Source organism: Juglans regia, chromosome 8, assembly GCF_001411555.2.
Source record: "Juglans regia cultivar Chandler chromosome 8, Walnut 2.0, whole genome shotgun sequence".
In the NCBI taxonomy this organism is placed as follows: domain Eukaryota; kingdom Viridiplantae; phylum Streptophyta; class Magnoliopsida; order Fagales; family Juglandaceae; genus Juglans; species Juglans regia.
In genome coordinates, this window is record NC_049908.1 from 18,175,272 (window position 1) to 18,202,525 (window position 27,254).

General features: G+C 34.9%; 1 long non-coding RNA gene across 1 annotated transcript; it reads left to right on the forward strand.

The window, feature by feature from the left end:
• The first annotated feature begins 1,798 nt into the window (after nt 1–1,798).
• Nucleotides 1,799–4,599, forward strand: LOC118349298. Its single transcript, XR_004802273.1, has 4 exons — nt 1,799–1,939; nt 2,036–2,110; nt 3,422–3,466; nt 4,430–4,599. It is a non-coding gene; the product is annotated as an uncharacterized LOC118349298 (long non-coding RNA).
• The last annotated feature ends 22,655 nt before the right edge of the window (nt 4,600–27,254 follow it).

Below are 27,254 nucleotides of genomic sequence, written 5' to 3' on the forward strand. Positions count from 1 at the left end.
GAAGTTAGTATAGAATATTGGAATGTATCAACTCAATGATCTTTTATCATAAACGGTTGAAGCTCTGTATAAACTTTTAGGGGGAGAAAATAATCATACGGATTGTACTCTTTTTCCTTTGTTAAGGTTTTTGCCCATTGGATTTTCCTTTGCTTTAACGAGGCAATCTTATAGCATTCCAAGGTACACAAGAATATTGTACTTATTTTTCTTTGCCATGGATTTTTTTTATCAGATTTGTTGCACCTCGTTCCTCGATAAAGGACCTAGCGAGAATCCCTGGTGCCAAGAGTGCTAGCCAGTCGGCAACACCCAGGGTTTCAATGAGGATTAGGCGTGAGACCACTTCAAAGCTATATTATACTTGACATTGGTAAGTGGATAGACATCTATATTGTAGTAGAATAAGTAAACATTTAGTTAGAGACTAAATGCTCGTTATACCAGAGGTCTAAACCAAACACAGGTTTATTTATCAACACACAAATATCCATACGTCACTACATTTCCCAAATAAAATTGTACAGTACCATATGATTTTCTACATCCAAGTACGACAAATCAAACATGATTGGTCGCTTGATTAAATAATAAATCTCCAAAACAATACAAATACCATTAACAGAGGCAGATCTCCATTACTATTGCTTAGGCGGGGTTGGTCCTTCCTAGGGCACCTATCATGGGGCTACCTCTGTGTCAAAGTCTATGGTTTCGATAAACAAAACCATAGGTAGGTTAAATAGTTATGACAAAATTTCTAATGAGAGACAATGCACGTGATGATGTAGTGCACGGTTTCATGTAAAAGATCTATGAACGCATATATTTGTGCACAGTGAGGAATTACCCTCTAAGATAAATACATGCATTCATTGTCATAGCAAGGAAACATTCTCTGAATAAAACACAAGTATATAAGTATGAAGAGGAATCACTCTTTGAGGAATTCCCCTCTTTGGAAATCTCAGGCACTCGCGCGCGCGCACACACACACGTATATATCACTAAGGCGCAGAAGCACCCTTTTCTCACATAAGTAAAACTCATCATATCACATCATATAAAATATTGTCACATAAAGTTTCATCTCATAAAATGCCAAAAAGAGGAAATCACTTCACCGTTGAACTCAGAGATTCACTCCCACCCAACCAGCGTGCAAGATGATTCGCTTGTTTCAAATCATCCATTGCACACCAAATGTAATACCCGAACCTTACTACATAGGTCTTGCGTCATCTATTAAAATATTTTTTTTAAGTTAAATAATTTAAAACAAAGACTTTCATTATTTTATTTTTTTATTTTAAGATGAGTGTACCTTTATTTTTAAAAGTGGGTTGTTTTATGGCCTTATAATATTTTCTTTAAGTCCTCTACTCTTTATCCAATTAAGGCTTCGTTTGGAAATTGAGCTCATCTCAACTCATCATTACAACTTTTTTAAATCCCAATATAAAATATAATAAACAATTCAACTTTTTCAAATCCCAAAATAATAATAATAATAATAAACAATAATATTCTAACAATATTTTATTATCTTAACTCAACTCACTTCAACATCCAAATCCACCCTAAGAAGTGACCCAAACCTTCTCAATCATAGGATGGGTAGGTGAGAAAATATCTTCCTATGCTTGAATCCCCACCGTCCATCCTTTAGCTTGTAAGACAAGCCTTGACTAATCAACTCACCTTTCTCTAAGTTTAAACCGTCAGCTTCTTCAACAAGTCATTTGACTTTATTCCTTCTATATTGCACGTCGGTCCCAAAGCAGACCAAAGAAAAGATTTCCTTGAGTCTTCTCCCTTCGCACAAGAGGCTCTCGGTTTCCACTAACCCATGAGATCTCTCTCATTCCTTCAAGCTGATCTCTTTCAATTCGTAAACCCAAGGAAAACCAACCCAAAATCCTCAAGGAAAACCAACCCCGTAAGTGAATTCTATGGCTCTAATCTCTAGTTGAAGTTTTGGATTTATGGGTTTAATCTAGGGTTTGTTTTTAAGAAATTTTTTGTTGTGTTCCAGCCCCAAATCTTTCGGTTTTGCTCTTCCTCTTCTCGTTGCCGTGTACTTCTGTGGCTTCTAAGGGGACCCAAACAGGTATTATAATCCTTCTACGAGTTTCTTGCGAATTAGGGGTTTTTGAAATTTCTGTGTGAGCCGATAATCATGTGGTAGTCTCTAAACAAATTTCTCATTTGTTTCCTCTATTAGCTGCTCTAGTGAGTAGTAATCAAGAGCCCTATTTTTCTGGTCAAAACCGAGTGTTTTGAGATGGTTTTGCCGTGTGTTTCTTGTCATTTGAGATGACATGTTTTCTGGTTTAACTTGGTTGGTCACAAGTGTTGATTAATTGATCTATTGTGTATATATGTACGTGAAGGAGCCGTGAATATAAGTCCTGTTTTGGTATGTTCCAGCTGTGTGTGTCTATGCTCTATTTTATGGACCCAGCTGTGCGTGTATATGTTCTGTGTTGGTGTGTGTTCCAGCCATGTGTTTCAAGACAGATTTTGTGGTTCATTCTTATGTTTTCCGAGTCCAAGTCATGTTTTACTTTTGTTAAACTCATGTCTTTATTTGTTAATTAATGGAGTCAAGGTTTATGATTTTTAAACATGTTTTCCTCAAGTTTATGGCCTAAGTAAGCCTTTAAGAGTTTTAAATCTAGGCTAGTAAGCTTACTTAGAAACTCTAAGTTGCCAAGAGTTTGTATCCTTATATTTGTGCTATGTTTCAGAAAATACATGAGGTTTTCTTAAGTTTCTACCACTCTTGTACTAGTTAATTGTATGATTGATATTTGGTAAAGTGAGGGATGTTTAAGACCATGAAAACATTGAGAATTTGCAAGCTGTCCATGTATTACAAAAACTTGAAAATAGGTTCTGTTTTGGAAGCCTAAACCAATCACTTTACCTTTGCTTAACTTCACCCTTTTGCTTAACCAAATATCTACTTTAGTATGAAAAATTCTTGATGAATAAGTGACAAAAAACCAACTCTCTTATGAGCATTACCTCTTGTTGGATCTACCTTCCATATGATGATGCAAAATTGTCAAAATGCCATTCTTTATGAAAATTCCAGATTATAGCACTCTTTGTTCCCTACCTTTTTCTTAAACAAATCCCCACCATCCTATGCATTTAACTTATGATTCCCATCTATTTCCAGTATAGAAAACAATAGCCTTTAAAAAGGGACAGCAAGCAAGCCTCATACTTTCATGGGTTTTTTAAATATTGTAATGAGGATACTAAGAGTTGACTTAGTGCCATGTATGTAGCTAAATGGGTTAAGGAAGATGCCTTAATTCCACTTAGAATTTAAGTGAGCACGTATGGGTATTGGATAGTAAAGTCTTAAGTGAAATGAATATTAATATGTTTATTTCATTTCATCAAATAGGAGTTTATTTTCAAGATTCAAGGAACATACTTGTAAAGCCACAAGGTAAGTAGTTATGACCATGCTCCTTACACACAAAGCTCTCTTATGAAAAAGTCTCTCTCTCTCTCCTTCCAAATGTGTCTCTTATGAAAGAATAGATGCATGTATAGTATGTATAAGCCTTTCTTGGTAACCCTTGTTATGTACCTTATTAATTACCATTGTGATACGTAAGGTAATGCATCATGAGATTTTATGCATGCTCTTTCTCAAATAATTATGTCGTACCTATATGTAGCATGACATGAAACATTCCTTTCAAAGAAACGTATACGCATTGGCACTAAATGAAGATAATGAAAACGTTATTTTTCTAAACAAAGGAAAGGAAAGGGAATGAAAGCATGAATGTATGAATGTACGTAATGGCCACATGTATGAAAAGGGTACCAAAAAAATGGGCAGATTGCAATGCCGGGTAAGTAGTCCTGGAAGTGTACCCAGTGTTGGCCCCCATGAAAGGGGTTCCCGACCTACGGCCGCGGGCAGGAATCCAGGTCCAAAAGACCGCTAACCCCAACACACGGGGCATAATAGTGTGTACTGGCCCAAGAAAGTGAAACCTAAAGCAAAGTCATTTTTTAAATAATATTATGCATGAAAGCAAGTAATGTTTATGCATGAAAAGTATAGTTATGCATGAAAGCAAGTAATGTTTATGCATGAAAAGTATAGTTAAGCATGAAAGTACAGTTATGCATGAAAGTACAGTTATGCATGAAAAATACAATTATGCATGAAAGTATAGTTAAGTATGAAAAGTACAGTTATGCATGGAAAGTACAGTTAGGCATGAAAAATATAGTTATTCTTAAATTGTTACGCATGAAATTATTGTCAAGAATTAGCAAATATTTATGTATGCATGTTTTCAAAAGAAAAGATTATGTGATTAATAAGTTAACGGCATGGTGTACTGCTTACTGAGTATTAGACTCACTTTGTGTTTATGTTTTAAACGTCCAGGTATGAATGATGAGGCTATGGAGTTAGGCACTGCTGAGGAGGGAAGGGCTAATGCTTAGTATTTCCTATCGGTTCGGTTGAAGATAATGGTTATGTTTCATGTTTTATGATGGGTCCCATGTTGGGACTTTTTGTTAGTTTGACTTTAAGACAATATGTCCATGGGCATGATTTAGGTATTGTGGTGGGATGATAGTAATAGTGTAACTTTTATAGTCGGGTTGATGGTAACCCCACATAAAAAGGTTAAATGTGTTTTGGGTATGTTGTAGGGACGGAGTCCCCTTTTTATTGGAACTAGTGATGTTTTAAATGAATGAATGGTAGACTCTGAGAGTCCTTTGGATAATATGTTGAACAGATTGTCTATCAGATGCTTACTTTTAAACTAGAAACGCAGTGTACATGCATGACATGTTCACGCCTATCCCTTTTACCCTCGTAGAAATAATAAATAAATACATACTAATATTAAAAAGGAAAGAACAGGTCTAATTGTCGCGACTGCGTCCTAGAATTGGGACGGGGTTGTGACACCAAAGTATACTTTTTGCATCGGGGACATATTCTACCTAACCAACCAGTTCCAAGAAACCACACATGATACACTCAGGGAATCTCTCTACCCCTCTATCAAGTGAGGCCAATATGAAAGCTTTCCACTCTGATCATCACCGAAACATTCTCTACTCGTATAAAATTCGTGGCAATTTGTCATAGGAATGGCTCAAGGACTCCTCTATCCGTCCATGATGATTGATACACAATATGGCTCACACACCCGAAATCACCACATCACCAACCTTAACCATTCAAACATCAAGATCTCAAAATCACAATATAAGGATATCCCATAAACATAATGAGGGAAAAGATCTATTATTTCATGAACAGAAAGGAGAAAGTTACAGAATATGCAATGCTAGAACTCGCAACATACCCACCATATTTAGCCTATGTTTCCTAGTATTTTCTTAGAAGCTAACCTACAGACGGCATTGACGCTGCTCCTCCCACTACTCCCTTTGAAACCACTTGTTTGCTTTGAAGTCTCTAACTCCAAAGAAGCTTGAACACATACTATCTCAAAAGTAAGATCTTGACTTTAACCTTAAGCCATTTTTATAGAGTGGGATCATCATATGTCCTTTTGATGTCCTTCTGACTTTCAATGTGCTTGAATAGGAGCCTTTTAGTGTTCATTTGTCCCTCTATAGGATGATAGAGATAGGCTGACGGGACAAGTCATGCACGTTTCTACAGCTTGTCTTTAGTTCAGTCCGTTGCCCTTCCTTGAATATGGGTCTTCCACGTGGTGTTGGACCATACCTCTGGGCTAAGTTGATTTGCTTTGCAGAGTCGTAACTTTCCTTCCACAGACTTACTCTAGATACCTTTCAGATGGAGTATGGGCTTCTGCCTATGACACGACAACTTTCTGAGCATTTCCATGTTATCTTGGAAAGCCCTTACACCCGTACCAGTCTTGTCCTTGACCATTGCTTGCCTTATACTCGTTATTTGCCCTTTGCCCGAACTACCAACCTCTTCAACTCTTCTTACTCGCCATATACAACAGCCTTTCTCACCTTCTACACCAGCCTTTCTCACCATCGTATGGTTGGCGCCTCGGCCAGTTCCTAGGTGAAAAATTTCATCCTATGCTAAGGTGTTTTAGCTCGTCCTTACACATTGTCCTGCTCACTCCTTGGACTAGCTGCACTTTGCAGGCCATCATTGCCTTGCCTTCCATCTTTCTAAGGGAAAGACTCTCTTCTTTGCCTTCCACTTGCTTTTGGAAAATGGTTTGTCCCCTTGGCGCTGGTGTGATCCTCAGATGATTTTTCCTTATCCACGTTTTAATGAAGCATGTTCTTTGTATATGGTCTCATCTAAGGGGAGTGTTATAAATGCATATATGAAATTGGTAAATGACCATGTAGATTCCACCTATTAGAATTCTAGCCCATTCATGCATCAACTCTTAGAATTTCTAAATTCATGAATGTATCTGGTTAATTCATTTATCACCATTTCATATTCATTATCCTCCTATACCTATAAATGGTGTCTTGAGGATCATTTGTACAATATGAGAAACTAAAAGTGAATGATATTGAGGCCTTGAAGAGACAAGTTTATATTACAATATTTCTATTCTCTTACTATTTCTCCTTAATTTGACAACACATTCTTATTAATATCACTCTATAGTAGACTCATTCTATACTAATAATAATGGGAAAAAAATTATTAATGACGATAATATATGTGTGACTCGTTGATCACAATGTTGAGTTCATCCAATGGGAAGTGCCATTTGTAACAGCCCGCTAGAAATTAATTGATGGAATTTCTATTGACTTTAGGAATCTCATAAAAACTCCAAAAGATTTTACAAATCAACCAATCCAATAGGTTTTAGTCTGTCAACATAGTCAGTGTTATCACTCACTATGATGCTAGAAATATGAGTTTTATTTATTTGAGGTGGTTAGAAGTGTCAGAATGCATTATGGTCTATGCCATTAGACTTAGTGGATTATTTAGGATTTTATGACGCAATATCCTATTTTTATAATTCCGGACGAAACGTCTGTTGGAAATTGTGAAATTATTTTTAGGGACACTTCGAGGTTGAATTTCAGTAAAATATTTTCATTGTAGGTTATATGAATATTTAGGAATTTTTAGTGTTAAGTTTATGATTCACTTTTTCGGAGTGAATAGTAACCTCGGTAAGCGCACAAATTGCAGTGTTTCAAAATCACAGTGTGGAATGTCCAAATTAGATTAGAGAAATTTTATTTGGACACTTGGCAAGATCTTAGCCACACTTAGTGAATAATATTAGACACTTGGCACCATGAGGAATGTTTGATGGATTTGAAGGAATCAAGGTGTGAAATCATGTCACTTAAACAAAACTTTGTTTCATCTGCTCAACCAAATGGTGCCAGACCAAAAAAGGTTTCAATCCTAGTGAAATCCTAAATGGTGGGAATCCAATTGAAATCCCAAAAACATGGTTGAAATTGGAACCCTAAACGGCTTCCCAAAACCCTAAAGTTGGCCTCTAAACGTGTTCTCATCCGATTTCTAGCATTGTGTTTAATCACTTGATTAAATCACTTCCACATGCTATTAATCCTTCAAATTTGGGTTAGAACATCATTATCCAACCTTGTTAACTTTGAAAAATTGATCAGGCCAAGTGATATTGGATTTGGGCTTGATAGCAACCCAAACCCTCTTTAAACCCCAAAATTTAGGCCCATTCGGTTTAGGGTTACTAAGGCCCACGAAATTGACCAGCATTGCTTCATAGCTAAGTTTTGTACCCCCACTTGGCTTGCCAGATCTTTACAAGAAGAGCCTAGAAGGTTCTTTAAGTACAAAACTAAAGGCCACCTCACTCTTTCACTCTTACATTCTACTTTGAGAAAAGATCTTGGACTGATTTTTATGAGAAGAAAAGGCCAACACTCAACCTTTCCTTCAGTCCTATCACTTTCAATAACTTGTGTAAGAGGCTCTCCAGTCCACTTCCTATGAAAAGCAACTCTCCTTTACACTTTTCTTTCATAGAACACAAAAGACACTCTCGGATAGTTTTTCATACCTCTTTTGAACGCCTGTTTCGAAGATTTTTTAAGTGTTTCCTCTCAACTTTTCCTTCATGAAAGTTGTTTCTTTTGGAGTCTAGTTTATGTGGATATCTTATTCGTTCCATTTGGAGATCATTTGATTGGTCAAAAGTTATTTAGATCCCAATAGGGCTGAGCAAAAATCTGACAATCCGACTCCGCTCCGGGTCCGCTCCGACTCCGACAAGTCGGAGTCGGAGTCGGAGTTTTTTTCCTATTGGAAATCGGAGCGGATTCTCTACATGTCGGAGTCGGAGTTGGAGGGCCCAACCTCCGACTCCGAAACTGTCGGTGCTCATCCCTAGACCCCAAAAAGGTCATTCTGGGCGATAAACTGGAGAGTGTGTTATATTTTGGAGTTTTTGACCAAGCTAATGAATAGATCTTGGTCCGAAATTTTTATGGATTACTGTTAACATGTGTATATGATTATTGGTTGAGGATTTGTTGCATGATTAAAAGTTTTGGTGAAATATTTTCTTAGGTCTAGAAACTTAGAAACTGGAAGAGCAAAAACAGTTTCTATTTTGAGAAAGTTTAAATCTTTTATGGTTTAATCTTATTCCAATGGCTTTGATATTTTTATTGGAAGATCATAAGCATCTTATATGCATGTTAGAATGTTATTTTGAAGATATTTGATGTTAGTTTCGAAGATATGAAATTTTATGCATTGAGATATTTGGTTAGGCCAAAGTAATGATGTTCTTGGCTAAATTTATGTTTTGGGTGATGTTTAACCATGTGATCTTGAGTTTGAAGCTTGGATCTGTTTTTAGAACATCTTTGTAAACCATGTGGTGTTTTGGTTTGAAGATCACATATTTATAAGTCATGGATCAAGAGGTTGATCAAAACAAGTTAGAAACAAAATTCTGTTTTGAACTTAGAAGAAAAACCAAAAAGTTCAAGTATGGTTTTAGTGATTTTGATGAATTTTGTTCATGATTCAAAACATTATTATTCTTAGGAATATGTTATGAGTATAGTAGAAGAAAAAGTTTGGTTTAATCATGAGTTTTGAGATTTGAAAGAATTACAACAAAATCAAAGGAAATAACTTTGTAAGTTTCGGTGCTATAGAGTTTTAATGGTTGTATTTAGTTTTAAATTTTTTTGAATTAATATTTGAGTTTAGGACAAAATTTACATCAGGTTTGTAAATTTTGGTGATTTTTGGAGTTAGGATGCAAAATCTTTAAGTTATGGGTAAAATGGTCATTTTTCTACATGTAGAGGGTAAAATGGTAATTTTACTCTAAGTTAATATTTCTTCATATTCTTAATTGTTAGTGATTAAGTTCTAATTTTTAGAAATCACTACTTTCAGTTTCTCGTGATCGCACTTGAGTTTTGTCTCGAAGCGCGAAGATCGAGGTAAGTTAGCTTTTAAGATCAAGTGTGGCACAAACAAATAAGTCATGGGATTACAACAATTGTGGAGCATGAAGTATGGGGCTACAATAACTATGGAGCATACACTATGTAAGACACAACAATTGTGACACGTAGAATACGTGGGGCCACAACAATTATGGAGTACGTATTAACGCACTCACAGCTGGTATAGAAACCTTTGATGTGATGCGGTAATCGGCAGGGACACACGGCTCAAGGGAACCTGTGTAGCACTCATATGGTCACTTTACTGATTAAGTCTATTGAATAAGATTCCAAGTTCATGCATTTCACGTTCAAGTCATGTTTCACGTTATGTTATGTTCAAGTTTACGTTCACGCAATCATGGTAATCCCATGAGATAAGAATATGTTTCAAGTTCATGTTATGTTATGTTCACGTTTACATTATGTTCCAAGTTCACATTTATGTTATGTTATGCTCAGGTTCATGTTATGTTTCAAGTTCATGTTCAAATTATGCATGTTCACGTTCATGTTATGTTTCAAGTTCACGTTCACGCTATGTTTTAAGTCCATGTTATGTTTCAAGTCACGTTCATGCTAAGCTTCAGTTTCAGTTTAAGTTATGCCAGTTATGTTATGTTGTATGTCAAGATATGCTATGATTACTTATTGATATGAACCCGCCGGAATGAAATCACTTGAACCTACAGTCAATTTGAAAACTCTCCAAGAAAGCCAAAATCAAGTCAATGGATGGAGAACCTAGACCCGATGAGAACTCGTTTCAAGAACCTAGATTATATTAAAATCTAGACCCGTTGAAGAACCCGTCTCAAGAACCCAGATTACAAAGGAGGAACGCCACAAAGGTTGTGATTTACCTTTGATAAGTTCAAAAGTTCAATTAAGAATAAGATGAGATAAACTCAACTCACAATGAACAAATTCATCAAATTTCATAAACTTCTGAAAATGAGGTTACAAAGAGTATTTAAACCAAAACCTAATTAAAACCCTAACTAAAATAAAGTCCCTTTTACCCAAAACGCCTCTGGATGAACAGTGTCGCGGCTACAGTAACGCTACAGTAACATCTTGAAACCCTAGTTCAATAAAATAATAACTTTCCCAACATGCCCTTGCATAGGCCCCCTTAAGTCATTCCCGTAATAAACCTAATTATTCTAAACTAATAAATAAGTCATTTAAATGAATTAAATAAATTGAAAGCCTTCAAGTGCCCAAAGTCTTTAAGTCATGTTGTTGCCCTTTCCATAGCTTATCAAATAAACCAAAGCTGAATCTTCATTCTTTAAGCCCTTGCACTTGTATTTGTCTCATTTGGAATTTGCAACATAGTTTTAAGACTAGGCCCACCTTAGTTCCCATCATTCCCCCTCTCCTCAAAAGAATTCGACCTCGAATCTCCACCTGGATCAAAGGGAAAAATGTTAGTAACATTATCATTAATTTCATATGCATTATCATTAATTTGTTCAATAATTTGAAAAACTCCATCCAAGCTACTCCTGTCGTCAATAGGTAAAGGCATTAAATTTAAAGGAGTAAATGGATTAAGTCTATAAACAATTTTAAAAAGAGAATATAAACTGGTAGTATGCATGGTCCTATAAATCCATTCATGACCACAAAAATAGAATCTCTACTCTTTTCTTTCCTAGGCAGCCCCAAAACAAAGTCCATAGATATGTCTACCCACAACTCACTAGAAACAGGTAAGGGTGTATACAACCCGTGTGGCAAAAGCTTAAATTTGACATTTCTGCATGTAATGCACCTGCCACAAATACGATTGACATCTTTCATTATCTTAGACCAACATAAATGTTCGTGCAAAGTGTCTAAAGTTTTCTTGACACCGAAATGACTACTCCAATTATATGCAAACTTAATGAAATGCAAATGATACTCCCGCAAACATTCATGCAACAAGTCAATGTATGGCAAATGATACACTCACAAACGCTCTTGAAACACACCTAAAGCTTTTCTTACACCAAAATGACCCCTCCAATTATATGAAAACTCAATGAATGGCAAGCAATACTTCCACAAACGTTCATGCAACATGTTAATGAATGAAAAATGATACTTCCACACACGTTCATGTAACACTTCAATGAAAGGCAAATGATACTCCCACAAACGTTCATGCAACACATCAATGAATGAAAAATGATACAACCACAAACGTCCATGCAACATGTCATTGAATGGCAAATGATATTCCCAAAAACGTTCATGCAATACAACAAAAGTCTTCCTTACACCAAGGTTACCTAACAAACCACAATGTCCATCACACACAAGCAACTTACCCATAAAACTAGTAGGCACACAAAATCTATTCTTTCTAGACAAGTACCAATCTAGTTTATAAAACTTACCAAATGATGCTTTCTCACATGTTCCGTACACACTAGTAAAGTTATCATCATTAGCATGCAATTCCTTATCATATTTAAGTCTCAACAATTTTGCTTCTAAAATGAAGACAAGGACATACCTTCTTGGTAAAGCATCAACCACAAAATTTTTCTTACCTTGTGTGTATTTGACTACATGAGGAACAGTCTCAATACAATCCTCCCACTTAGCATGCATTCTAGACAACAACTTACCTTGTCCCCTTAAGTGTGTCAATGATTCATGGTTTTCAAAGAAAGGTCGAATAGGAATTGTCGCACCTGGCACAAAATCAATGTAGTGCTCTATCTTCCAAATATGTGGCAATCCACTAAACACACCGCTAGGAATCAGGACCTTGTATCCTTGCAACAAAGAGACAATAATACTAGGCAAATATACGTCAAGTTCGTTAGTATTAAGACTCGCCTTAGCATAAAAACTCACTTTTCTCTTTGTTTTTCTCTCACTTTCTTCACTCTCTCTTTTCTTTCTACTCTCTTTTTCTTTTTCACTCTCTTTTTTCCTTTCACACTCTTTTTCCTTTTCACTCTTTTTTTTTTCTGTCACTCTTTTTCTTCATCTTTTTTTGTACTCTTGACCTCACAATTATTTTTCAACTCATACTCTCTTTTTCTTGTGGTCTTAGTCTCACCCTCTTCTTTTTTCTCTCTCATTTTTCTCTCTTTCTCCATTTCGGACTCACTATTTCTTTTTTTCTCAATCTCACATTCACTCTTGTTTTTCAGTTCAATTTCACTTTCACTCTAACATTCACTCTTCTTTTTGAGCTCAATCTCCCTTTCACTTTTTGTTTTTTGATCACTCTCTCACTTTTACTCTTTAATTTTTTATCACTCTTATTCTCATCCTCACTTTTCAGTTTCAGCTGGTCCCCAAGAACCTGTGTTGGAGTTAAAGGAGCAAGTTTGATTTTTTTCCATCATTTTCAAAACTATATATGTTCCTTAACTCATCATGGATCACATTCCTATCATACTGCTATGGCTTCCCCAACAAAATATGACCAGCATGCATAGGCACTACATCACAAAGGACCATATCCTGGTATTTCCCAATTGAAAAAAAAACTAACACTTGCTTATTTACCCTAACCTCCCCACAACCACTCAACCACTACAACATGTATGGTCTAGGGTGTAACAGCCCGTTAGATATTCATTGGTGTAATTTCTATTGACTTTAGGAATCTCGTGAAAACTCCATAAGTTTTTACGAATCGATCATTCACACAGGTTTTAGTCTGTCAACATAGTCAATGTTATCACTCACTATGATGCTAGAAATATGAGTTTAATTATTTGAGGTAGTTAGAAGTGTCAGAATGCGTTATGGTCTGTGCCATTAGACTCAGTGAATTATTTAGGATTTTATGGCGCAATAGCTTATTTTCATAATTCCGGACGAAACATCTGTTAAAAATTGTGAAATTATTTTTAAGGGTACTTCGGGGTTGAATTTCGTTAAACGATTTTCACTATAGGTTAATATGAATATTTAGAATTTTTTAGTACTAAGTTTATTATGCATTTTTTTAGAGTGATTAGTAACCTCGATAAGCACACCCAGTGCAGTGTTTTCAAAATCACAGTGTGAAATGTCCAAATTAGGTTGGAGGAGTTTTATTTAGACACTTGGCAAGATCTTAGCCACACATAGTGAATAATATTAGAGACTTGGTACAAAGAGGAACCATTAGATGGATTTGTGAAGGAAGTCAAGGTGTGAGATCATGTCACCTATGTAAAGCTTTGTTTCATCTGATCAACCAAATTGTGCCAAACCAAAGAGGGTTTCAACCCTAGCAAAACCCTAAATGGTTGGAATCCAATTGAAACCCCAAAAGCACGGTTGAAACCAAAATCCTAAACGGTTTCCCCAAACCCTAAAGTTGGTCTCCAAACCCATTTTAACCCGATTTCTAGTATTGTGTTTAATCACTTTATTAAATCACTTCCACATGCTATTAATTAATCAAATCCTTGTTATGACATCATTATCCAACCTTTTTAACCTTGGAAATTTGATTGGGCCAAGAAAAATTGATTTTGGACTTGATAGCATCTCAAACCTAACCAAACCCCCTTTAAACCCCAAATTGAAGCCCACTTGGTGGGGCCCACCAAGGCCCACGAAATTGGCCACCTTGGCAAAGCTTATTGGAGAAGTTTCATCCCCCACATGGCAGACCATCCACTGCCATTGGCTGCACCCAATAGTGCCTTGATGTGAAGAAGAAATCCACTCTATCAACCTCCATCTTTCACAGTTGCTGCAGGCAGTCTCTGCCCCTCACTATTCTCCACTTTATGTCATATAGCCACCTCCAATCAAGGGTCATTCCAGCCCACAACTTCCCCCTCCAGGAGTCTATAGTCGTGCAAGGCAATTTTCATTCCATTTTATCACTTCTTTTCCCCCGTTCTTAGAGAGAAACCCAAAAGAGCTCTCTCGGACAGATTTCTGGGACATTTTGCATGGCCATTTTAGACCCCTTGTAAGTATTTTCCCAACATAAGTTGTTCGTCTTTGAGTCTAGTTTCCGTGGATATCTTATTAGTCTCATTCCATGCTCATTTGATTGGTCAAAAGTATTTTTAACTATGGAAAGATCATTCTGGGCGTGAAACTGGAGAGTATGTCATGTTTTGGAAGTTTTGACCAAGCTAATGGACATATCTTGGTCCGAAAATTTTATGGAGTGTTGTTAACATGTGTATATGAATGTTCATTGAGGTTTTGTTGCTTGAATAAAGCTTTTGATGAAAGATTTTCTTAGAGTTAGAAACTTGAAAACTGGAAGTGGAAAAACAGTTTCTGTTTTGTGAAAGTTTGAATATTTTGTGGTTTAATCTTATTCCAAAGGCTTTGATATTTTTATATGATGATCCTAAGCCTCTTATATACATGTTAGATATTATTTCGAAGATACTTAGTATTATTTTTAAATATATGATTTTCTATGCAAGAGGATTTCGGTTAGGCCTAAACTTTGATGTTTTTGAGTTAGATCCATGTTTTATTAAATTTTAGCCATGTGATTTAAGTTTGATGGTTGGATCTTCTTTAGGACACATTTTTAAACCATGTGACGTGTTAGTTTGAAGATCACATGTCTTTAAGCCATGGATCAAGAGATTGATCAAAGTTAGTTGGGAAAAACAGTTTCTGTTTTGGACTAAGTTTAAAACCAAAAACTCCAAGTGTTTTGTGATTTTTGGTGAGTTTTGTTTGATGATTTAAAGCATTTTTTATCTTAGGATGATATTATGAATATGTTAGAAGTAAGATTTGATTTTTTGGAATTCTTAGAGATGTTTTTATTAAGGTCAAAACTTGTGATTTAAGGTTTACTTTTTGTTAAAAAGTTTGGGTCTTTTTACAAAAAGTTTGGTGTTGATAATTAGCTTTTTCTTAATGGATATTTTTAAGGGTGTTTTTAAATTTAGGATAGGAAGATCTTTGTTACAAGATTTTGGTTTATTCATGAGTTTTGGAACTTGAAAGAATTGCAACCAAAATCAAGACAAATGGCCTATGTAGGTTTCGGCCATAGTGAGTTTTTCATAGTTGTGATTGGTCTTAAATTTTTCTGAGTTGATATTTGTGTTTGGGACAAAATTTACATGAGGAAGGTAAATTTTGGTAATTTTTGGAATTAGGATATCAAATCCTTAAGTTAGGGGTAAAATGGTCATTTGTCCACATGTAGAGGGTAAAATGGTAATTTTACTCTAAGTTGTCTCTTTTCATATTTCTAATTGTTAGTAATTAATTTCTAACTTTTAGAATACCCTTTTACAGTTCCTCGTGTTTCGCGCTTTATTATAGTAGAACGCGACGATCGAGGTAAGTTAGCTTTTAACTTACTATCAGTTTAATATATATGAGTGATAAGTAAGGGAACTACATTGTATGTATGCATGTTATCATATGTGCCTTGCCAAGTCATTACTTATTTATCTGTTACACAGAATTTATTCTGTCATGAATTATTTATCTGTTACACAAGATATTCTGTCACGTATTCCTATACATTGCAAGTATGTCATGTTAAGTTAAGTATGCCATCTGTTACATGTATTTCATGTCACGTAATATTCACTGTCACATGTTACACCATGTTAAGAAATGTTGTCTGTTATATGGTATGCCATGTTACGAAATGTTGCATGTTACATATATGCCATGTTATGAAATGTACTCTGTTACATTTATGTCTTAAAGTATGTCATATCTGTCATCTTACGTTCATGTCACGTTATGCTACGTCAGGACTTTTGTCTTTTATGTCACATTCATGTTACGTCACGTTACGAAATGTCATGTATGCCAGTTAAGTTATTCATGTCAATCACGACCCTAAGCGCTAGGATAGGGTAATATCCTAGTGGAACTCCTTTGTTCACGCTGGAGTGTCTAAATAGGTGTGAAATTTCCTGGGTTAACAAAGTACAGTCAACAGGTTCCGAATGAGGCCTAATTAGCTGGTCACCGGAGCGCGCCAGGCACTAACGCCGATGGTGCCACACATTATGTTATGTGTGTCCACAGCAAGTGTGGCACAAACAAATAAGTCATGGGGCCACAACAACTGTGGAGCATACACTACGTGAGACACAGCAATTGTGACACGTAGAATACGTGGGGCCACAACAATTGTGGAGTACGTATTAACGCACTCACAGCTGGTATAGACACCTGTGATGTGATGCGGTAATCGGCAGGGACACACGGCTCAAGGGGACTTGTGTAGCACCCATATGGTCACTTTAATGATTAAGTCTATTGAATAAGATTTTAAGTTCATGTATTTCATGTTCAAGTCATGTTTCAAGTTCACGTTATGTTATGTTCAAGTTTACGTTCATGCAATCATGGTAATCCCATGAGACAAGAATATGTTTTAAGTTCATGTTATGTTATGTTCACGTTTACGTTATGTTCCAAGTTCACATTTATGTTATGTCATGCTCAAGTTCATGTCCAAATTATGCATGTTCACGTTCATGTTATGTTTCAAGTCCATGTTATATTTCAAGTTCACGTTCATGCTATGTTTCAAGTCCATGTTATGTTTCAAGTCACGTTCATGCTAAGCTTCAGTTTCAGTTTAAGTTATGCTAGTTATGTTATGTTGTATGTCAAGTTATGCTATGATTACTTATGATTTGATTATGCATTCATGTTTTTACTACCATGCATGGATCATTAACCTGTGTGGAAGTTTTCCGTTAACTTGCTGAGATTTGTAATCAAATCTCACTGTGGTAGTCCCAACTACCATTCCCCCCGAATTGTAGATTTTGTTATAGGATCTGAAGGAGAACCGGGAATCGACCAACTGGAAACGGCCGACTAAGCGACGGTGCGACGTAGATGGTATTACAATAGTTACCTCAGATTACTACTTGTATTTGTGGAGTTCAATCTCCAGCACTCTTTTGATCACAACCTTATGGACTATTATTGTGATCTTAGTTGTTTAGTATGTCGTTAAGTATGAAGTATGTTTTAAGTATTTGAGATATTTTAGTTTGGTGCATAGTATTGCTGAAGAAAAAAATTATCCGCTGCGAATATTGCATAATGCTAGATGCATGTTAGAGATATTGCATCTTATATGTCATGAACGGGGGCAGGTAACCTTGTGTTGCATGGCTAGACACTTCAAATGTCCGTCCGATCCCAAGCGGAATCTGGGGGCGTCATAGGGTGGTATCAGAGCAATACGTCTCTGGGTTTAAATCCACATGTCCTTAGGAAATGCACCAAATATTAGGTTTAAAATTCTAGTCTTCATTAGGCTTGAATTTCTTTAAGAATGAGAGTTAGTACGTGATTGTAACACATGTACTCGTGTGTTTCTGGAAGTGACACATGACTCACAGCAGGATGCCTCGAAACCCTGAGTGAGCCACAAATCAGGAGAATCAGAATCCCCAGATGGATGGAGGAATTGCTGAAGCTGTACGTCTGCTGGCTGACATGCTTAAACAACATCAATAGCAGCAAACGCATGTACCTAGACCCGAAGTCAGAGGTTGTACGTATGAGAAGTTCTTGATCCACCGTTAACCAAATTTTTCTGGTAATGAAGGGCCACTAAGAGCCGAGAAATGGATTATGGATCTTGAAAGGACCTATGAGATCTATGGATGTACTGAGGTCCAGAAGGTTCTATATGCTGGATACCTATTCTATGAGAAGCTGAAATATGGTGGGATACGCGAAGGCAGCTTCTAGTCAGGGAACTAGGAAGTTGGGTTGCACTGTTTTGTGAGAGATTTAAGGAAGAGTTCGACAACAGATTCTTCCCAAATTCTGTCAAATAGTTGAAGGCGCAGGAGTTCACGACTTTAACTCAAGGCAGTTTGACCGTAGAGCAGTACGCCAATAAGTTTATGGCGTTAGGAAGGTTTGCACCACACTTGATTTCTACTCAATGGATGTATGTGCAGAAGTTTCAAGCAGGACTTCAGCTAAGGATCCGTAGCCAAGTAGCTTGCCTAAGAATAGAGAAATACCAAGAGTTGGTAAACTTGGTCGCAATAACAGAGGCTGAGCAGAGAGATCTGGTGATCCAAATCAATACTAAACGAAAAAGAACTTCACTGTATGCTACTGAAGGGAGTTCAGAAAGGAAGAAGATGTTTACTAGATCAGATAAAGGAAAATGCATTGAGACTGAGAGCTCAATGTCGATTACATTTCCACCTTGTGGAGAGTGCAGTAAACACCATGGAGACAAGTGCAGAATTGCATTGAGAACTTGTTTCAGGTGTGGCCAACGGAGTCATAAGATCAAGGACTGCCCAGTGTTGCTTTGAGGAATGAAAGAAAGAGGAGTTTCTCTCAGTAGTGGGTACAAACCAAAGCCGAGGCAGCACGTGCCCATGAGAGTGTGTGCTGTCCACTCAGGGAGATGTAGATGCTGATGCCCCAGGAACCGAAGAAGCTGGCACCGTCATTGGTATTTTTTCTAAGACCTAGGTATTGTTAAGCTTATGTAAGGTTGATTTGATTGCAATTGATTGTATTGTTGCATTATTGCTATTTTGGAGAATGTCAAGTCATTGAAGTTTGTAACTTGTACGCTATTGATTCAAGTGAGTCCCTGTCTTTAGTGATTGTGGTATTACATGAGAGTTTAGTTCAGAAGCCGAATTGTTACCCAGGTGGTAAGAGTAACAATTCTCATTTAGAGTTTATTGTTCATATCAGTGTAGATATAGAATACCCTTTAGCAGTTGGAAGAATGATATTGAAGGTTGATGAATTTGTATTTCGCATATTTGATGTTGTCTTGATTTTGAGGATCCGAAGAAATTTATGTTCGGAAGAGTAAAGTGCTTGGGAGAAGCTTTGACCGTAGTAGGATTCGCTTATGATAGTAGTTTTATTCAACTACCATTAAGTGTTCTTGGTAAAGCATTGTATTTGTTGGAGAACATAGATCATCATTATATTGGAGACTTTTATATGGGTAGTAAATCTTGGTCTTGAGGACATACATGAAATGTAGGAACAAATTCTTTGGATTAGAGTCAGAATAAGAGGCAGCTCATGATGGATAGAAATTCTATGCTAATCATAAGAGAGAAAGTCTTTAGTTGAGATTAATAGTTGATCGTTTATTGAGGTACCACCTAGGAGGAGGAACAATTCATTTTGATTATGAAGGAGTAAGCTAGTCCTAGGCAGATAGAACTCCTTGAGGAACTAGAAAAAGTGAATTCAGTTATGTATGGATTAAATTCTTCCAAATTGAACTGTGTGAATACTTGAAGTATTAGATTTAGAGAATATGCTGGTACGACTTGACCTGCTTTGTGGAAGGATTCCAATATTAATTGATTTGATTTGAGAGAGAGAGAATTTAAAATGGTAGATATATATATATATATATATATATATATATATACGTTGTGGATAATTCTTTGAATAGTAAGGAGAATAATGATTTCATTTAAGCAAGGACTCAGTATCCTAGAAGGTCAGCCAAGAAGTCAGTAAGTTTAGGCTATAACCTTTGGGAGTGTTATACCCTTATGTTGTGGTGGTAGTTATTTTGTGTAACCATGTGATGATTATAGCTAAGAATAATGTTGACTACGAGAGGAAGACGTTACCTCAAGATGAATTTCACCTACCCCATGAGTGTGATGAGGCATCCAGTGTTGGATAGTAGGTTGGTAAGCAACCTCTTCTTTTAAGTGAGTTTTCTGTTTGTACTTGCATCGATTTCGAGGACGAATTTTTTTTTTAGGAGGGGAGGATGTAACAGCCCGTTAGAAATTCATTGGTAGAATTTCTATTGACTTTAGGAATTTCGTGAAAACCCCATAAGTTTTTACGAATCGACCATTCACACAGGTTTTAGTCTGTCAACATAGTCAATGTTATCACTCACTATGGTGCTAGAAATATGAGTTTAATTATTTGAGGTAGTTAGAAGTGTCAGAATGTGTTATGGTTTGTGCCATTAGACTCAGTGAATTATTTAGAATTTTATGGCGCAATAGCTTATTTTCATAATTCCGGACGAAACGTCTGTTAAAAATTGTGAAATTATTTTTAGGGGTACTTCGAGGTTGAATTTCGTTAAACGATTTTCACTAGGTTAATATGAATATTTAGAATTTTTTAGTACTAAATTTATTATGCATTTTTTTAGAGTGATTAGTAACCTCGATAAGCACACCCAGTGCAGTATTTTCAAAATTACAGTGTGAAATGTCTAAATTAGGTTGAAGGAGTTTTATTTGGACACTTGGCAAGATCTTAGCCACACATAGTGAATAATATTAGAGACTTGGTACAAAGAGGAACCATTAGATGGATTTGTAAAGGAAGTCAAGGTGTGAGATCATGTCACCTATGTAAAGTTTTGTTTCATCTGATCAACCAAATTGTGCCAAACCAAAGAGGGTTTCAACCCTAGCAAAACCCTAAATGGTTGAAATCCATTTGAAACCCCAAAAGCATGGTTGAAACCAAAATCCTAAACGGTTTCCCCAAACCCTAAAGTTGGTCTCCAAACCCGTTTTAACCCGATTTCTAGTATTGTGTTTAATCACTTTATTAAATCACTTCCACATGCTATTAATTAATCAAATCCTTGTTATGACATCATTATCCAACCTTTTAAACCTTGGAAATTTGATTGGGCCAAGAAAAATTGATTTTGGGTTTGATAGCATCTCAAACCGTAACCAAACCCCCTTTAAACCCCAAATTGAAACCCACTTGGTGGGGCCCACCAAGGCCCACAAAATTGGCCACCTTGGCAAAGCTTCTTGGAGAAGTTTCCTCCCCCACATGGCAGACCATCCACTGACATTGGCTGCACCCAATAGTACCTTGATGATAGATTTTCTTAGAGTTAGAAACTTGAAAACTGGAAGTGGAAAATAGTTTCTGTTTTGTGAAAGTTTGAATATTTTGTGGTTTAATCTTATTCCAAAGGCTTGGATATTTTTATATGATGATCCTAAGCCTCTTATATACATGTTAGGATGTTATTTCGAAGATATTTAGTATTATTTTTAAATATATGATTTTCTATGCAAGAGGATTTCGGTTAGGCCTAAACTTTGATGTTTTTGAGTTAGATCCATGTTTTATTAAATTTTAGCCATGTGATTTAAGTTTGATGGTTGGATCTTCTTTAGGACACATTTTTAAACCATGTGATGTGTTAGTTTGAAGATCACATGTCTTTAAGCCATGGATCAAGAGATTGATCAAAGTTAGTTGGGAAAAACAGTTTCTGTTTTGGACTAAGTTTAAAACCAAAAACTCCAAGTGTTGTTTTGTGATTTTTGGTGAGTTTTGTTTGATGATTTAAAGCATGTTTGATCTTAGGATGATGTTATGAATATGTTAGAAGTAAGATTTGATTTTTTGGAATTCTTGGAGATGTTTTTATTAAGGTCAAAACTTGTGATTTAAGGTTTACATTTTGTTAAAAAGTTTGGGTCTTTTTACAAAAAGTTTGGTGTTGATAATTAGCTTTTTCTTAATGGATATTTTTAAGGGTGTTTTTAAACTTAGGATAGGAAGATCTTTGTTACAAGATTTTGGTTTATTTATGAGTTTTGAAACTTGAAAGAATTGCAACTAAAATCAAGACAAATGGCCTATATAGGTTTCGGCCATAGTGAGTTTTTCTTAGTTTTGATTGGTCTTAAATTTTTCTGAGTTGATATTTGAGTTTGGGACAAAATTTACATGAGGAAGGTAAATTTTGGTAATTTTTGGAATTAGGATATCAAATCCTTAAGTTAGGGGTAAAATGGTCATTTGTCCACATGTAGAGGGTAAAATGGCAATTTTACTCTAAGTTGTCTCTTTTCACATTTCTAATTGTTAGTAATTAATTTTTAACTTTTAGATTACCCTTTTACAGTTCCTCGTGTTTCGCGCTTTATTCTAGTAGAACGCGACGATCGAGGTAAGTTAGCTTTTAACTTACTATCAGTTTAATATGTATGAGTGATAAGTAAGTGAACTAAATTATATGTATGCATGTTATCATATGTGCCATGCCAAGTCATTACATATTTATCTGTTACACAGAATTTAGTTAAGAGACATAATTCCTATGTTTGAGAAAGTTTTCATGTGATTTTTTTTTATAAATGAAGCGTATGGTGGTAAAATTTAGTTACTGTAGAATTCAAAAGTATCCATGTGTTGAGTGGCAAGTTCTAATCAGTCTGTGACTGTCCAAGTTGAGGAAAATGGTCGCGTGTTCATTTGAACTATTGTTTATGCTAAATGTAATCAATTAGATTGAAAATTCCTTTGGGAGGATTTGGAGGCAAGTGGCAATGTTAATCTCTCGTGGATTATTTGTGGAGACTTTAATATCATTAAAGATGATTCTGAGAGAAGAGGTGGTAATCTCCGCCAGTATGCTACGATGGCATCATTTAGGGCTGAGCACCGACAGTTTCGGAGTCGGAGCGCCCAACCTCCGACTCCGACTCCAACATGTAGAGAATCCGCTCCGCCTCCGACTCCAAATTGTCGGAGCGGAGTCGGATTTTTTGATTTTTTTTTAATTTTTTTTTAACTTCATATTTGACCCACTTTTTTTAAAAAAAAAAAAAAATTGTGGGCTTTCAAATTTCAATTTTCTCAAAATTACAATCCAAACTTATTAAACTTTTGATTATAATAAAAAATACAACTAAATAAAACAACATACTAACATACATCCAAAAATTAAAAATAAAAATAAAGTCTTATTTTTACATGTACTCCCATCATCCATGATTCCATATCTACATCCAACTAATCACTACAATAAACAAAGGCACCGTATACGAAATGAAAATTAAAAAAAAAAAGCACCGTATAGTTACTATAGTATACTATTATAATTACTATGAACCTATTTTTAATTATATTATATATATATGATATATTATTATATATGAATATTAAAAAAAAGGTACTGTATATGAAATGAAGATTCAAAAAATAGTATTACTATTTTATATATAATATAGTATTAATATATTATACTATTAGTCTATTACTATATCTTATAGTATAATTACTAACACTATAGTATCATACTATTAGTATGTTAGTGATTTAATATTATATATATATTAAATCTCTAATCTCTTATACTTGATATATATATATTAATATATATAAATATTAGTAATACACTAATAGTATTAGTATTAGTATTAGTTATACTAATAGTTATATTAGTATTAGTTATTATTAATACTATATATTATACTAATAGTGATATTAATACTATATATAGTTATAATGATTAGTATGACTACATTAGTAATAGTTATAGTGATTTAGTATAACTATATTAGTATAAGTTATAGTGATTTAGTATAGGTATAATACTATAAGTTATAACTATAGTCTATAATAGTATTAGTATAAATATTAGTATTAGTTATAGTGATTTAGTATAACTATATTAGTATAAGTTATAGTGATTTTGTATAGGTATAATACTATAAGTTATAATTATAGTCTATATGAGTATTAGTATTTGCTATAGTGATTTTAATTTAGTATAACTATATAATACTATTAGTATAAATCACTATACTAACTATATCACTGATAGTATTAGTTTATTAATACTAGTATATCACTATAGTTAATAGTATCGTATAGAAATATAGTATTAGTAATTAATACTACAGTGATTTATATAGTAATTTATATATAGACTTAAAGTGGAGTACTAATAGTATTAGTATTAGAACCTAAATCTAATTAATATACTAATGTATATTAGTATTACTAATATATTTATCAAAAGGAATATGTTGAGAATTTATTAAGTCAAAAAATATAATTAATACAAGATATTATTATATAAAATTTATATGAATAATACTTTAGTTATTATATATTAGTATTATATGTTATTCTAAATTTATATATTAGTGTTAATCCATTAGTATTACATGTTGATGTTATTATGCATCTTAGTGTTTACAGTATATTATATATACATTAGTATTACATGTTATTATATGTATACATTAGTAATTTAGAGTTACAACTTACATGTAACATGGTAATAATATTGTAAATTTGTAATAATATGATATTTACATATATCATATTTACATATAGTCATATACTAAACTATTATTATTTATTAGTCAATTTAGTCTATATATTATTGTATAAATATATTATTTAACTAGTATATTATTGAGTTTAACTAACTATATAAGATATAGTTGTATAAACTTTAAATGATTAATATATAGAAAAACACATATTTTTATAAAATATGTATAAAATCGGAGGCGGAGGCGGAGTCGGAGGACCAAGTGGGAGGCGGATCGGAGCGGAGTTGGAGTCGGTTCTTCAATGACTCCGACTCCGATTTTCAATAGAGAAAAAACTCCGACTCCGACTCTGACTTGTCGGAGTCGGAGCGGACCCGGAGCGGAGTCGGATTTGGATTGTCGGATTGTCAGACTTTTGCTCAGCCCTAGCATCATTACGAATAACACCCCCAACTCCTACCAACCTTGGGTTACCTAAACTGCTACCTTTCGTACTAAGCTTTACCCAATTCTACTGTGGCCGAATTCATTTTACCATTGATACCTTCTTGGGTTTAGGTAAATGAACTAGGATATCCAACCTCTCTAAAATAGCCATGTCGGTGGTATGGAGTTTCCCTATTTTCTTGGTCAATAGCATAATTGTATGGATCCATAATTTAATAGCATGCCAAACCAAGTTCACTGTATCACATTTTCCTTCATGCCTAACTTTATAGCGCTAGTCCCAAAGTTTCCAGTAGACAATGGAACAAAGAAGACAAAAAATAGTTCGAACCTGTGTAGAATTTCCAGTACGGCAAAACTAAAAATTCACTTGCTCCTGCCAAATACAAAAAAAAATCATATGCACACCTAACTGAACCGAAGCCAGGCGCCAGATATTTCTAGCAACATCACCTTTACAAAGCACATGATTAAGATCCTCAATATGACATGAAGAGCAACAATTGCATTTGGACGCCATAAGGAAACCAGTCCTTTTAATCTTGGCATCCACACTCAAACAATTATTAGTACCTTTCTACATCATAATAGAAATTTTCTTGGGAAGGTTATTATTAGAGGTGTAACCGGTCCGGTCTGATCCGGTTTTGGATAAAATTTAGGACCAAACCTGTATGTACCGGTTTTGCATTTTTCAAAACCGATTATGCACCGGCTACCCTCCTAAACCGATATATTCGATTTTACTGGTTTCCGGTCCAGTCCAGTCCAGTCCGATTTTTCGATTTTTTACTAAAAAAATCCATATACACAAACTATCAAATACACATAAACACACAATCTATTTTACAATGCAATCCATATACACAAACTATCAAACACACAAACTATCAAACACACATATAAAACACCCAATCTGTTTTATAATGCAATCCATATACACAAACTATCAAACACACACACAGAGACATATACACTGACACACACAAACACACTAAATTCAAATGTTCAGTTATCTTCGAAACTTTCAAATGTTCCAATACATTGACACACAGACATATACATATAAACAAACACACATAGACACACAAAAACACATAAATTCAAAAAAGTTAATCTATATACACAAACACAGACTTCTAGTTCATGCATATGGAGAGGGGGTGGATTACAGAAGCTTCCCATCAATAATAAACTGCACTTTCAGGTAATTTCATAATCACAAGCACAAAACCCTAATAACACAAACACAATCACAAAACCCTAATGATTCATATAACTTGAATTAATTTCAAATAACTTAAATAAGTGAAATGAAAAAAATAATGGAAAAAGATTACCGTGAGGAATCGAAGAAACAGAGACATGAGATGAGGCCGTAAGTCCGTGCTGGGAGGTTCGACGATGACAGTGATTCCGTGAGCTCACAGTATGTGCAACTGCCAGTGAGGGGAGGTAGAGAGATGGAGACGAGAGGGCAGAGTAGAGGAAGAGACTAGAGAGGCGAAGACGAGAGACGAGAGTGAGGAGAGGCCGTAAGTCCGTGAGGGGAGGTTTAATGATGACGACAGTGATGCCATGAGCTCACGGTATGTGCAACGGCTGGTGAGGGGAGGTAGATAGACGGAGACGAGAGGGAGACTAGAGAGGAGACGAGGGAGTCTAGAGAGGCGAAGATGGGAGATGAGAGTGAGGAGAGGGGTGCCGTTTGAAATTGTTTTAGGGTTTATGCCTTATGGACCTATGGTATAAACGGGAATTGTGAGAGGAAACGGCGCCGTTTCCTTTAATTTCTACTTTCAATTTTTTTTAATGATAATTAAAAAAAAATTGATGGTTTGGAAAATTGATAATTATAATTTATATATATTTGTAATACCTTTAATACATAGTTAATAGTTATAGACTATAGTGATTTGGTTATAGTGATTTAGTTATAGTAATTACTGATTAGTATAACTATAGTCTATATTAGACTATTATTATTAGTTATATATTAGTATAGATATATAATATATTAGACTATATGATAGTATTAATATTAGTATAGTTATATATTAATATCAGTTTTAGTGATTTAATATAACTATATTAGAATAAGTATAACTATAGTCTACATTAGACTATTAGTATAGTTATATATTAGTATCAGTTATAGTGATTTAGTATAACTATATTAGTATAAGTATAACTATAGTCTACATTAGACTATTAGTGTTAGTTAAATAGTTATAAATTAGTATGGTTATATAATATATTAGACTATATAATAGTATTAATATTAGACTATTAGTATAGTTATATATTAGTATTAGTTATAGTGATCTAGTATAAGTATAACTA